The sequence below is a fragment of the Hyla sarda genome, chromosome 7 (genome assembly GCF_029499605.1).
Source record: "Hyla sarda isolate aHylSar1 chromosome 7, aHylSar1.hap1, whole genome shotgun sequence".
Taxonomy (NCBI): Eukaryota; Metazoa; Chordata; class Amphibia; order Anura; family Hylidae; genus Hyla; species Hyla sarda.
In genome coordinates, this window is record NC_079195.1 from 233741688 (window position 1) to 233756288 (window position 14601).

Genomic DNA, 14601 nt, shown 5'->3' on the forward strand with positions numbered 1-14601 from the left:
CATGACAGGACGTTAGATACACTGGTCATCAGTCAGTATCACACATAATAGAATTAGATACAGGGTCACTTTTGACAATGTCACATTTCTGAAGATAGTATCACTCAGGAGGGTGCTTAGATACAGGGCACACTATACCTTGTGGGGGGACATCTCTGTGATACCTCTCACACTCACAGAATGTTGTTCCGCGGAGGAGGCGTCAGAGGCCTCGTTCACACGAGTCGGTATTATCACGTCTATACACTTGCGGTTTCTACCTATGTTTCACGTTACACGCCACAGTTCTCCTTTTATTATTGGTAATAAACACAGCGACATGTGAGGTAACTGACCGCTCAGCTCCCGCCGCACTTGGCTCCTCCCTCCCGCCGCCTCACGTGACTCTCCTCACACGGATTATATGTATCTCTATTCTCTGTCACAGGAACCGGTATCGCTGATTGGCTGGAATAACTGTCATTCACGCCGGAGCCTTCTCCTATTGCTTACTGTAGTTGAGCGGGAATCTCTCTTATTGGCTGAATTCTACGCGGAGGTGTGGCCTGATTGGGCTTGACTAGGCTGGTTTATGTAGTTCGGTGGTTATTGAAATGACAGGGGCTGAACTGATAACTATAAATGTATTTTTAAACCCAGGAATCCGCAGAGGTGAGTGAGGAGATAGAATATGTGGGCGAGTGTATCTATGCAATTCTGTATCTAAGCCTGTCATGTGCGGTACTGTCTGCATAGATGCTGTGTCTAATCTCATGTGTGAAACTGCTGAGCCGCTGTATCTAATCCTCTCGTGTGATACTGTCTGTGGAGACACTGTATCTAATCTCGTGTGGTACTTTCTGCAGAGCTGCTGTATCTTATCTCATGTGTGGTACTTTCTTCAGAGCTGCTGTATCTAATCTCATGTGTGGTACTTTCTGCAGAGCTGCTGTATCTCATCTCATGTATGGTACTTTCTACATAGCTGCTGTATCTAATCTCATGTATGGTACTTTCTACATAGCTGCTGTATCTAATCTCATATGTGATGCTGTCTGCAGAGCTGCTGTACCTTATCTCATGTGTGGTACTTTCTTCAGAGCTGCTGTATCTAATCTCATGTGTGGTACTTTCTGCATAGCTGCTGTATCTTATCTCATGTGTGGTACTTTCTGCATAGCTGCTGTATCTAATCTCATGTGTGGTACTTTCTGCATAGCTGCTGTATCTTATCTCATGTGTGGTACTTTCTGCATAGCTGCTGTATCTAATCTCATGTGTGGTACTTTCTGCATAGCTGCTGTATCTTATCTCATGTGTGGTACTTTCTGCAGAGCTGCTGTATCTAATCTCATATGTGATGCTGTCTGCAGAGCTGCTGTACCTTATCTCATGTGTGGTACTTTCTGCAGAGCTGCTGTATCTAATCTCATGTATGGTACTTTCTGCAAAGCTGCTGTATCTTATCTCATGTGTGGTACTTTCTGCATAGCTGCTGTATCTAATCTCATGTATGGTACTTTCTGCATAGCTGCTGTATCTAATCTCACGTGTGGTACTTTCTGCATAGCTGCTGTATCTTATCTCATGTGTGGTACTTTCTGCATAGCTGCTGTATCTAATCTCATGTGTGGTACTTTCTGCATAGCTGCTGTACCTTATCTCATGTGTGGTACTTTCTGCATAGCTGCTGTATCTAATCTCATGTGTGGTACTTTCTGCATAGCTGCTGTATCTAATCTCATGTGTGGTACTTTCTGCATAGCTGCTGTACCTTATCTCATGTGTGGTACTTTCTGCATAGCTGCTGTATCTAATCTCATGTGTGGTACTTTCTGCATAGCTGCTGTATCTTATCTCATGTGTGGTACTTTCTGCATAGCTGCTGTACCTTATCTCATGTGTGGTACTTTCTGCAGAGCTGCTGTATCTTATCTCATGTGTGGTACTTTCTGCATAGCTGCTGTATCTAATCTCATGTGTGGTACTTTCTGCATAGCTGCTGTATCTTATCTCATGTATGGTACTTTCTGCATAGCTGCTGTATCTAATCTCATGTGTGATGCTGTCTGCAGAGCTGCTGTAACTTATCTCATGTATGGTACTTTCTGCATAGCTGCTGTATCTTATCTCATGTGTGGTACTTTCTGCATAGCTGCTGTATCTTATCTCATGTATGGTACTTTCTGCATAGCTGCTGTATCTAATCTCATGTGTGGTACTTTCTGCATAGCTGCTGTATCTTATCTCATGTATGGTACTTTCTGCATAGCTGCTGTATCTTATCTCATGTATGGTACTTTCTGCATAGCTGCTGTATCTAATCTCATGTGTGGTACTTTCTGCATAGCTGCTGTATCTTATCTCATGTGTGGTACTTTCTGCATAGCTGCTGTATCTTATCTCATGTGTGGTACTTTCTGCATAGCTGCTGTATCTTATCTCATGTGTGGTACTTTCTGCATAGCTGCTGTACCTTATCTCATGTATGGTACTTTCTGCATAGCTGCTGTATCTTATCTCATGTGTGGTACTTTCTTCAGAGCTGCTGTATCTAATCTCATGTGTGGTACTTTCTGCATAGCTGCTGTACCTTATCTCATGTATGGTACTTTCTGCATAGCTGCTGTATCTTATCTCATGTGTGGTACTTTCTTCAGAGCTGCTGTATCTAATCTCATGTGTGGTACTTTCTGCATAGCTGCTGTATCTTATCTCATGTGTGGTACTTTCTGCATAGCTGCTGTACCTTATCTCATGTGTGGTACTTTCTGCATAGCTGCTGTACCTTATCTCATGTGTGGTACTTTCTGCAGAGCTGCTGTACCTTATCTCATGTATGGTACTTTCTGCATAGCTGCTGTATCTTATCTCATGTGTGGTACTTTCTTCAGAGCTGCTGTATCTAATCTCATGTGTGGTACTTTCTGCATAGCTGCTGTACCTTATCTCATGTGTGGTACTTTCTGCATAGCTGCTGTACCTTATCTCATGTGTGGTACTTTCTGCATAGCTGCTGTATCTTATCATGTGTGGTACTTTCTGCATAGCTGCTGTATCTTATCTCATGTGTGGTACTTTCTGCATAGCTGCTGTACCTTATCTCATGTGTGGTACTTTCTGCAGAGCTGCTGTATCTAATCTCATGTGTGGTACTTTCTTCAGAGCTGCTGTATCTAATCTCATGTGTGATAATGTCTGCTTAGTTGCTGTATCTAATCCTATTTTGTGTGATCCTGTATTCTGAGTTGCTGTATCTAATCCTGTGATGTAGGATGAGGTCACATGACATTTTCCAGGAGTATACATTAGTGACCTATCCTTAGAGCCGTCCTTCGGTATGTGATTGCTGGGGTCTGACCTCAGAGACAGTGAGGGGCCCTGGGGGCCTAACAGCCCGGTTAGTATGAAGTGTTACAGGATTATGGCGAATATAAGGGCAAAGGGTAGTATGGGGCCCGGTGTGGGTTCTGCAGTCACTGCTGTAGATGGAGGGGGGTATTATGGGGCCCGGTGTGGGTTCTGCAGTCACTGCTGTAGATGGAGGGGGGTATTATGGGGCCCGGTGTGGGCTCTGCAGTCACTGCTGTAGATGGAGGGGGGTATTATGGGGCCCGGTGTGTGCTCTGCAGTCACTGCTGTAGATGGAGGGGGTATTATGGGGCCCGGTGTGGGCTCTGCAGTCACTGCTGTAGATAGAGGGGGTATTATCGGGCCCGGTGTGGGCTCTGCAGTCACTGCTGTAGATGGAGGGGGTATTATGGGGCCCGGTGTGTGCTCTGCAGTCACTGCTGTAGATGGAGGGGGTATTATGGGGCCCGGTGTGGGCTCTGCAGTCACTGCTGTAGATGGAGGGGGTATTATGGGGCCCGGTGTGTGCTCTGCAGTCACTGCTGTAGATGGAGGGGTATTATGGGGCCCGGTGTGGGCTCTGCAGTCACTGCTGTAGATGGAGGGGGTATTATCGGGCCCGGTGTGGGCTCTGCAGTCTCTGCTGTAGATGGAGGGGGTATTATCGGGCCCGGTGTGGGCTCTGCAGTCACTGCTGTAGATGGAGGGGGTATTATCGGGCCCGGTGTGGGCTCTGCAGTCACTGCTGTAGATAGAGGGGGTATTATCGGGCCCGGTGTGGGCTCTGCAGTCACTGCTGTAGATGGAGGGGGTATTATCGGGCCCGGTGTGGGCTCTGCAGTCACTGCTGTAGATAGAGGGGGTATTATCGGGCCCGGTGTGGGCTCTGCAGTCACTGCTGTAGATGCAGGGGGTATTATGGGGCCCGGTGTGGGCTCTGCAGTCACTGCTATAGATGGAGGGGGTATTATGGGGCCCGGTGTGGGCTCTGCAGTCACTGCTGTAGATGGAGGGGTATTATGGGGCCCGGTGTGGGCTCTGCAGTCACTGCTGTAGATGGAGGGGTATTATGGGGCCCGGTGTGGGCTCTGCAGTCACTGCTGTAGATGGAGGGGTATTATGGGGCCCGGTGTGGGCTCTGCAGTCACTGCTGTAGATAGAGGGGGTATTATGGGGCCCGGTGTGGGCTCTGCAGTCACTGCTGTAGATAGAGGGGGTATTATGGGGCCCGGTGTGGGCTCTGCAGTCACTGCTGTAGATAGAGGGGGTATTATGGGGCCCGGTGTGGGCTCTGCAGTCACTGCTGTAGATAGAGGGGGTATTATCGGGCCCGGTGTGGGCTCTGCAGTCACTGCTGTAGATAGAGGGGGTATTATCGGGCCCGGTGTGGGCTCTGCAGTCACTGCTGTAGATGGAGGGGTATTATGGAGCCCGGTGTGGGCTCTGCAGTCACTGCTGTAGATAGAGGGGGTATTATGGGGCCCGGTGTGGGCTCTGCAGTCACTGCTGTAGATGGAGGGGGTATTATGGGGCCCGGTGTGGGCTCTGCAGTCACTGCTGTAGATGGAGGGGGTATTATGGGGCCCGATGTGGGCTCTGCAGTCACTGCTGTAGATGGAGGGGTATTATGGGGCCCGGTGTGGGCTCTGCAGTCACTGCTGTAGATGGAGGGGTATTATGGGGCCCGGTGTGGGCTCTGCAGTCACTGCTGTAGATGGAGGGGGTATTATGGGGCCCGATGTGGGCTCTGCAGTCACTGCTGTAGATAGAGGGGGTATTATGGGGCCCGGTGTGGGCTCTGCAGTCACTGCTGTAGATAGAGGGGGTATTATGGGGCCCGGTGTGGGCTCTGCAGTCACTGCTGTAGATAGAGGGGGTATTATCGGGCCCGATTCTTTACTCCATATTATCTCCTCTCCTCACAGATGACGTCTTCTCTTGAGTCGTTCACTTTTCTTCACTATCCTGCCCGGACCGCCATTAAGATTTCTCCCACCCAAGACTTGTCTCCACAGAACCGGCCAGACAATCATTTAGGCTGGAACTCCACTGAGGTTTTTTTTGCAAAAACGCTGTAAAAAACGCCAATTTTCCAGCACAGTGTTTTTTCAGTGAAAAAACGCCGCGTCCAGATGTTAGCTGAAAGTCAATAGTAAACTGCAAAATGCCAGATTCACTTGTCGTTTTTCAGTGTGGCATTTTTTTTTATCCTTTTGGCGTTTTTCAGCAATTTCGGGCTCAGAGGCTGGATTTTCAAAACCCCCGACAAAACCTAGTTTGGCGTTTTTTGCCCTGAAATCGTGGCCTTTTCCTCCCATAGAAGTCTATGGGAGAGCAAAAACACCAAGAAAAACGCCATGTTGGTTTTAAATTTTGCGTTTTTGCAGGCGGTTTTTATTCTTTTTTGGACTTTAGCGATCCAAAAAAGTGATGGAGATACCTCTTTTATTAAAATTTCGTAGGGTACCATTAAAAAAATAATAATAAAAAAGATACAGTTGTGATGGAAAAAATTGTATCTAACGAAATTTATCTTTTTTATTACGAAATGTTTATTAATTTTTATAAAGGGATCAATTTATGTGGGCGGGTAAAGCACTAAAAATGTAGCCGAAAATTATAAAAATGTAGTGTGTGTGTGTTTTTCACTTTTTTTTCAACATTTTTTAGGTAGTACTACTACTTCCAGCATAGAACACACTGTTCCATGATGAGAGTAGTAGTAGCTGTACTAATAGACAGATCGTCCATTGTGATCCTCCTGTATAATTTATAAATGCAGCGGCCGCTCTTCTATGGTCCCCTGCACTGACGTATATATACACATATTCATATTTCCGGCAGAGAGCTGTGATTGGCCAGATGGTTCCAGCCAATCAAATAGAAACGTGTATAGATACGGCCCTGCAGGGGACCATAGAAGAGCGGCCGCTGCATCCATACATTATACAGGAGGATCACAGCGTGTTACAGGAGTGATACCCGCTGTGATCGTTCCTTAACTACAAGTACTACTACTCTCAACATGGAGTACACTCTGCTCCATGCTGGGAGCTGTAGTACCTGCATTAATAGACAGATCGCATCATGTCTCAGAAATTACACTCGCTGCGATCTGTCTATTAATGCAGATACTACAGCTCCCAGCATGGAGCAGAGTGTGCTCCATGTTAGGAGTAGTAGTACTTGCAGGTAAGAACAGATCACAGCGGGTATCACTACTGACACCCGCTGCAATCGTCCTGTCTATAGCAGAGATGGAGCGGCTGTATACATCGCTCGCATCCCTGCTCTGCGCTATATCCAGGCCACTCACTCATTCATATTTTCCTCAGAGCTGTGATTGGCAGTAACCATCTGGCCAATCACAGCTCTGGGCGGAAAATATCAATGATGTTCTTTCTATTCACATCACTGGCCGGAGTACAAGAGCAGAGATGTGAGCGCTGTACAGAGCTGCTCCATCTCTGCTATATAATGGACGATCGCATCGGGTGTCAGGACTGACACCTGTAGCGATATGTCTATAGTACAAGTACTACTACTCCCATCATGGAACAGTGTGTAGTAGTACTACATAAATTTTATTTTTTTTTTAAATAAAAAAGAGAGAAAAAAAAGTTACACACACACACTTTATAAAAAGATTTATTAAAATGTTGTTATAAAAAATAAACATTTAGTTAAAGGAGTACTCCGGCACGCACTTTTTTCCTTTTATCCCGTCCGGGCTACAAAATAAAAGAAAACAAACTTTCTCTTACCTGCCAACGAGCCCCCGGAGCTCCGGTACACTCCAGTACAGGTGTTTGGTCCCCGGGCTGTATTCTTCTTACTTCCTGTTAGTCCGGCACGTCACACGGAGCTTCAGCCTATCACCGGCCGCAGCGATGTCCCACCTCGGCCGGTGATAGGCTGAAGCTCCGTGTGACGTGCCGGGCTAACAGGAAGTAAGAAGAATACAGCCCGGGGACCAAACACCTGTACTGGAGTGTACCGGGGGCTCGTTGGCAGGTAAGAGAGTGCATTTTCTTTTATTTTGCAGCCCGGACGGAATAAAAGGAAAAAAGTGCGCGCCCGAGTACTCCTTTAAATACATTTTTACATCCCTACTGCATCCTTTTTTTTTTTTTCATTTTTATTTTGGGTACCCAACTATTTTGTTAAAAAACACGCCAATGGGGCCAAAAAAGGCAAATTCCACACAAAGTTAAAAACGCAAGAAAAAACGCTAGAAAAAAAAACTAAACGCAGGGAAAAACTGTGGCAGTTTTTCTGGCGTTTTTAAGCCAAAAAAATCGCAGGGCAAAAATCTCAGTGGAATCCTAGCCTAAGGCTTCTCTCTACAGCACAGTGTCCACCTCTTTACAAACTCTCCATGCATATTTCACCCCACAGTAATAGTGCCTGCTTTGTGCCTTCATATAGTAGATAGGCCCCCCTGTGGCTCCATACTGCCCCCATATATAGTTATAGGCCCCCAAAATGCCGTCATATAGATGTTGCCCCCAAATATAGTTGTAGGCCCCATAAATGCCATCATATAGATGTTGGCCCTCATACTGCCCCCATATATAGTTGTAGGCCCCCAAAATGCCGTCATATAGATGTTGCCCCCAAATATAGTTGTAGGCCCCATAAATACCATCATGTAGATGTTGGCCCCATACTGCCCCCCCCCCCCCCCCATATATAGTTGTAGGCCCCCAAAATGCCGTCATATAGATGTTGGCCCCATACTGCCCCCCCTATATATAGTTGTAGGCCCCCAAAATGCCGTCATATAGATGTTGGCCCCATACTGCCCCCATATATAGTTGTAGGCCCCATAAATGCTATCATATAGATGTTGGCCCCATACTGCCCCCAAATAAGTTGTAGGCCCCATAAATGCCATCATATAGATGTTGGCCCCATACTGCCCCCCCCCCCCCCATATATAGTTGTAGGCCCCCATAAATGCCATCATATAGATGTTGGCCCCATACTGCCCCCATATATAGTTGTAGGCCCCATAAATGCCGTCATATAGATGTTGACCCCATACTGCCCCCATATATAGTTGTAGGCCCCATAAATGCGGTCATATAGATGTTGGCCCCATACTGCCCCCATATATAGTTGTAGGCCCCATAAATGCCGTCATATAGATGTTGGTCCCATACTGCCCCCATATATAGTTGTAGGCCCCATAAATGCCGTCATATAGATGCTGGCCCCATACTGCCCCCATATATAGTTGTAGGCCCCATAAATGCAGTCATATAGATGTTGGCCCAATACTGACCCCCCCCCCCCATATATAGTTGTAGGCCCCCAAAATGCTGTCATATAGATGTTGGCCCCATACTGCCCCCATATATAGTTGTAGGCCCCCAAAATGCTGTCATATAGATGTTGGCCCCATACTGCCCCCATATATAGTTGCAGGCCCCATAAATGCGGTCATATAGATGTTGGCCCCATACTTCCCCCATATATCCCATATATAGTTGTAGGCCCCATAAATGCCGTCATATAGATGTTGGCCCCATACTGCCCCCATATATATATATATATAGTTTTGGGCCCCCAAAATGCCCTCATGTAGATCTTGGCCCCATACTGCCCTGTTTACGGTCCAGGGACCTACTGCTGTGGCCCATGGCAGGAGGTTCCAGGTCCAGGGGAGCACCCCAGTGCCGGCGCTTCTCCTCTGCTGCCCCCCTTCTTCACTCCTTGGTGCAGTGATGTCATCCTACCAGTAGTCATGGCTCAGTGGTCGCGGACGCTTTAGAAGCTGTGACCACTGGCTGCAGCAGCCATTACACATTTATTTTTTGAGTACCCCCAGGAGAACTGCTAAGTACCCCTGGGGGTACACATTACCTGGGTTGGGAACCGCTGTCCGAAGTTTTTACTCCTATGGTTGAACCCCACATGTGCGCTGTGAAATCTGCTGGGACTTGTAGTCCTGCAGTATACTTTATATTGGTGCGGTGGGATGGGGTGTGTCTCCATCCATCATGCGGCTCCTTATCTCTTTCTCTTTAGGACACAATGGAGGTTGTGACGTTTGGTTCCCGTGCTGTAATATCTTTATAATATGCGTCATTGTGCGGAGCGGGGGAGGCATGTGCGGTACAGGTGTGAGGCGGCTCTGCGCATTGTATATACGAGGTCGTCTGTGTTTAGACTATATCTATCAATGCCTGAGTGTGTATATAAGAGCCGGAGAGCGCCGCGGCGTATCTGCCCCTATAGAGTGTCAGATAATAGGGCTGGGGGGCAGGGAGCCTTAACCCTTCACTCACCGGAAGGGTCCTGACATTACTTCTCACACAGGTTGGACTTAGATACACTGCACCCATATACTGTATATACACCCCGTCAGAATTATATCTGCAGCCTGTATACTGTATATATACCCTGTCAGAATCATATCTGCAGCCTGTATACTGTATATAGACCCCGTCAGAATTATATCTGCAGCCTGTATACTGTATATAGACCCCGTCAGAATTATATCTGCAGCCTGTATACTGTATATAGACCCCGTCAGAATTATATCTGCAGCCTGTATACTGTATATATACCCCGTCAGAATTATATCTGCAGCCTGTATACTGTATATCTGTAACGGTCCGGACAGGTGACTGGAAATGGATCCACTGGACCAGAGGAGTGATGGCATGGGCCGTACCCAGGGAACGGAATCTAAAGAGCTACTGGTCTTCACCAGAGCCCGCCGCAAAGCATCCCGGTCTTGCTGCGGCAGGTAGCCCCCAGATCGTTCCACCAGATAGCGACTCAACCCCTCTGGTTGCTGAGATAGGCGCTGTACAGGAGGAACGGACAGAAGTGTAGTCAGACGTAGCAAAGGTCAGGGCAGGTGGCACAGGTTCAGAAGCGGTAGTCACTAGCAACAGGTCAAGGCAGGCAGCACAGGTTCAGAGGCGATGGTCACGGGCAAGGGTCGGCAACAGGCAGGGAACACTAATAATAATGGGAACGCTTTCTCTAAGGCACGAGGCACAAAGATCCGACGAGGGCAGGAAGGGGCTGGAGACTTTTATAAGACAGTAAGGGCCAGGCACCAATCAATGGTGCGCTGGCCCTTTAAATTTCATGAAGCCGGCGCGCGCCGGGAGGAAGAGGCAGCGCAAGGGGACGGAACCGATGGTAAGTGGACACGGGATGCGGCGTGTGTGCGGGGACCGGCCGCCACACTAATCGCATCCCCGACGGAGGAAACCCTGCGCTCCCGGTCAGTGTGTCTGACCGGGACGTGCAGGGAAGCCGCAGACAAGGGCAGAGGCAGCGAGCGCTCCGATCCAGAGGAGGGGACCGGAGCGCTCACTGTAACAGTACCCCCCCCCCTTAGGTCTCCCCCTCCTTTTGGAACCAAGAAAGCTGGGGATGAGGCTGCGGTCCAAGATGTTCTCCTCAGGCTCCCAAGAGCTCTCCTCAGGACCGCAGCTTCTTCCCCAGATGAGCTTGGACGCCAAAGTTTCCTTGACAGAGAACACATCCGTAGTGCCGGACACATGGGTAGGAGTAGAGACCTTGGGGGGAAAAGCGATTAAAAATGGCAGGCTTTAGGAGGGAGACATGGAAGGGGTTGGGAATCCTGAGGGAGATGGAGTTGGTAGGACACCGGATTGATTCGCTTCTTGATTCTATAGGGTCCCAAGAAGCGGGGACCCAACTTGTAGCTTGGGACCCAAAAACGTATATATTTGGAGGAGAGCCACACCTTGTCACCAGGGAAAAACTCTAGAGGAGCTCTGCGTTTCTTGTCCGCCTGAGACTTCATGCGGGCAGAGGCTTTGAGGAGAGCGGTGCGAGTCTCTCGCCAGACAGAAGAGAAATCCCGGACAAGGTCGTCAACTGCAGGTACGGGAGAAGGGGGAAGTCAACGGCAGCGGTGGTAGAGGATGGCGACCAAAGGCTACAAAAAATGTAGACTTGTTAGAGGCAGAGGAGTGCTTGTAATTATAGGAAAATTCCGCCCAGGGAAGCAGATCGGACCAGTCATTGTGGCGTAGATATTCTCCCAAAATTTGATTCACCCGTTCCACTTGGCCATTGGACTGAGGGTGATGGGAAGATGAGAAGTCCAACTTGACCCCGAGCTGACCACATAGCGCTCTCCAGAATTTAGAAACAAACTGTACCCCTTGGTCAGAGACAATGTGCTTGGGGAGACCATGGAGGCGGAAGATGTGTTGGAAAAACTGTTTGGCCAACACTGGCGCAGACAGAAGACCAGGCAGAGGTACGTCTGGGCCATCTTCGAGAAGCGATTTACTACGATCCAAATGACCGTCATTCCGTTGGAGGAGGGAAGGTCGGTAATAAAATCCATGGCGATATGAGACCACGGAGTTTCAGGAATAGGGAGGGGCAAGAGAAAACCAGCCGGCTTAAGGCGAGGTGACTTGTCCCGAGCACAAATCATACAGGCCTGGACGTAGTCCGAGACATCTTTTTCCATAGTAGGCCACCAGTATCTTTGGGAGATAAGCTGGAGAGACTTCTGTACCCCAGGCTGCCGTGGAGGCACTTAGGACTTGCCTGGAGGGAGAGAGCGCAGATCCACAGGAGCAATTATGCGCTCAGGCTGAATTATATGTTGGGGAGTAGTTTCGTCGCCCACCACATCGGAAGAGCGAGAAAGGGCGTCCGCCCTGATATTCTTGCTCGCTGGACGAAAATGAATCAGAAAATTAAAGCGAGCAAAGAACAACGACCAGCGAGCCTGACGTGGATTCAGCCTTTGAGCGGATTGGAGGTAGGCAAGGTTCTTGTGGTCCGTGAAAATACACACAGGGTGGATGGAGCCCTCGAGAAGATGCCTCCACTCCTCGAGTGCCAATTTTATTGCCAAAAGTTCCCTGTCATCAATAGAATAGTTTCTCTTGGCGAGAGTGAAGGTCTTGGAGTAGAAGCCGCAAGTGAGAGTCTTGGCCCTGGGTGACTTTTGGGTAAGTACGGCTCCGGCTCCCACAGAGGAGGCATCCACTTCCAGGGAAAAAGGCTTAGTGGGGTCAGGTCTGGAGAGTACAGGTGCTGTGGCAAAAGAGGCTTTCAAAGACTGGAAAGCCTCTTCAGTTTGAGAAGGCCATGATTTAGGATTAGCCCCTTTCTTGGTCAAAGCTGCTATGGGAGACACCAGAATGGAGTAATGGGGAATGAATTGCCTATAATTGGCAAAACCCAAAAATCTTTGAATGGCACGGAGTCCAGTGGGGCGTGGCCAGTCCAGTACCGCTGAGAGCTTGGCTGGGTCCATCTGTAGACCCCGGGCTGAAATGATGTACCCTAGGAAGGGCAAGCTGGGCCGCTCAAACAGGCACTTCTCGATCTTAGCATACAGTCGATTCTTTCTTAGGCGAAAGAACAAGACGGACATGGACCCGATGTTGGTCCAGGTTGGTCCAGGTTCGTGGAGAAGATGAGGATGTCGTCAAGGTATACAACCACGCAGGTGTAGAGCAAGTCTCTAAAAATGTCATTGACAAATTCCTGAAACACAGCTGGCGCGTTGCAAAGACCGAATGGCATCACTAGGTATTCAAAGTGGCCATTCTGTGTGTTGAAAGCAGTCTTCCACTTGTCCCCCTCACGGATTCGGATCAGGTTATAAGCTCCTCGCAGATCCAATTTGGTGAAGATCCTAGCCCCTCGGAGACGGTCAAATAGCTTGGAGATCAAGGGGAGAGGGTAACGATTCTTGACCGTAATCTTGTTTAGTCCTCTGTAGTCAAAGCAAGGACGGAGGGAGCCGTCCTTTTTGGAAACAAAGAAAAAAACAGCCCCAGCAGGAGAGGAGGATTTTCTTATAAAACCTCTTTGTAGATTTTCACGAATGTACTCCGACATGGCGAGTGAGTGGTGGTGAGAGTGGGTAGATTCTACCTCGGGGTGGAGTAATCCCAGGCACCAAGTCGATAGGACAATCGTAGGGTCTATGAGGTGGAAGAACTTTGGCTTGTTTCTTGCAAAAAACATCAGCGAAGCAGTGGTAAGGCACCGGAAGACCAGGTGGAGGAGGAACAGTGGGGTGTTGCTTGACAAAAACAGACTTGAGACAACGGCCAGAACAAGAGGAACCCCACTTCAGGATCTCTCCGGAGGACCAATCCAGGATGGGACAGTGACGCTGAGGCCATGGCAAGCCCAAGAGGAGTTCAGAGGAGCAGTATGGAAGAACCAAGAACTCCAAAGTCTCTGTATGCGAAAACCCGATGTTCATCTGTAAAGGCAAAGTGCAGTACTGCACAGTGGCAGAAAGTCTCTCGCCGTTGACGGTAGAAATGAAGAGTTGCTTGGGCAAACGGACCACAGGAATCTGGAACTTATCAATCAGAGAGGCGTGGATGAAGTTGCCGGCAGATCCAGAATCCAGGAAGGCGGTAGCAGTGAAGGTAGACTTGGCAGGCACAGTGAGCTGTACAGATAATGTAAGACGTGGAGAGGAGGAATCCACACCTAGCAACGCCTCTCCCACGTTCACTAGGTGCGTGCGTTTCCCGAACGCGGAGGACGGAGAGGACAATCTTTAAGGAAGTGCTCGGTACTGGCGCAGTACAGACACAGGTTCTCATTTCTTTGACGACTCCGTTCTTGGGTGGTCAAGTGAGACCGATCCACCTGCATGGTCTCCACGACGGGAGGCCCAGAAAAGGGTTGCGGTGGACACTGAAAAACCGGAGCCAGCTGAGGATAGCGTCTTGGACGAGCTTTCTCCTTTACTTGCTGCAGTTCCTCTTTTCTCTCCAGGAAACGCTTGTCAATCCTAGTGGACAGCAGTATAAGCTCACTAAGGGTAGTTGGCATCTCACGTGCCGCCAGGACGTCCTTGATTTCACTGCATAGTCCCTTCTAAAACGTGGCACATAGAGCATCATCATTCCAATTCAACTCGGAGGCAAGGGTGCAGAATTGGATGCCGTAATCACCCATGGTAGAACCTCCTTGGGTCAGGTTCAGCAAAGCAGTCTCAGCAGAGGACACCCAGGCAGGTTCCTCGAATACGCTGCGGAACTCTTGGCAAAAATTCTGGACGGAGGTAGTGGCTGGATCAGAGCGGTCCCATAAAGGTGTAGCCCAGGCCAGGGCCTTCCCGGTTAACTCTCAGCATGTACAGTCTGTCAGCGCATGCTGGGAGTTTTAGTTTTGCAACAGCTGGATGTCCCCCCCAATGTGAATGTACAGGGTACACTCACATGGGCGGAGGATTACAGTAAGTATCCGGCTGCAAGTTTGAGCTGCAGCAAATTTTCTGCA

The 14601-nt window shown here is 48.9% G+C and overlaps 1 protein-coding gene and 1 long non-coding RNA gene across 6 annotated transcripts in view; one reads left to right on the forward strand and one right to left on the reverse strand.

Moving 5' to 3' along the window:
- Positions 1-390, reverse strand: part of LOC130283508 (uncharacterized) — a 115518-nt gene extending 115128 nt beyond the window's left edge. For 4 of the 5 annotated variants that reach the window (XR_008846724.1, XR_008846721.1, XR_008846722.1 and 1 more), the window contains exon 1: positions 139-390. This is a non-coding gene — a long non-coding RNA (uncharacterized LOC130283508). The remainder of the gene's footprint in view (positions 1-138) is intronic. The other variant, XR_008846720.1, reaches the window with a different exon arrangement.
- A 143-nt stretch (positions 391-533) lies between these two features.
- The window catches only part of PTCH2 (patched 2), a 73557-nt gene continuing 59489 nt past the window's right edge, over positions 534-14601 (forward strand). Inside the window, exon 1 of the mRNA XM_056533116.1 lies at positions 534-651. The gene's annotated coding sequence lies outside the window, so the exon portion shown is untranslated. The remainder of the gene's footprint in view (positions 652-14601) is intronic.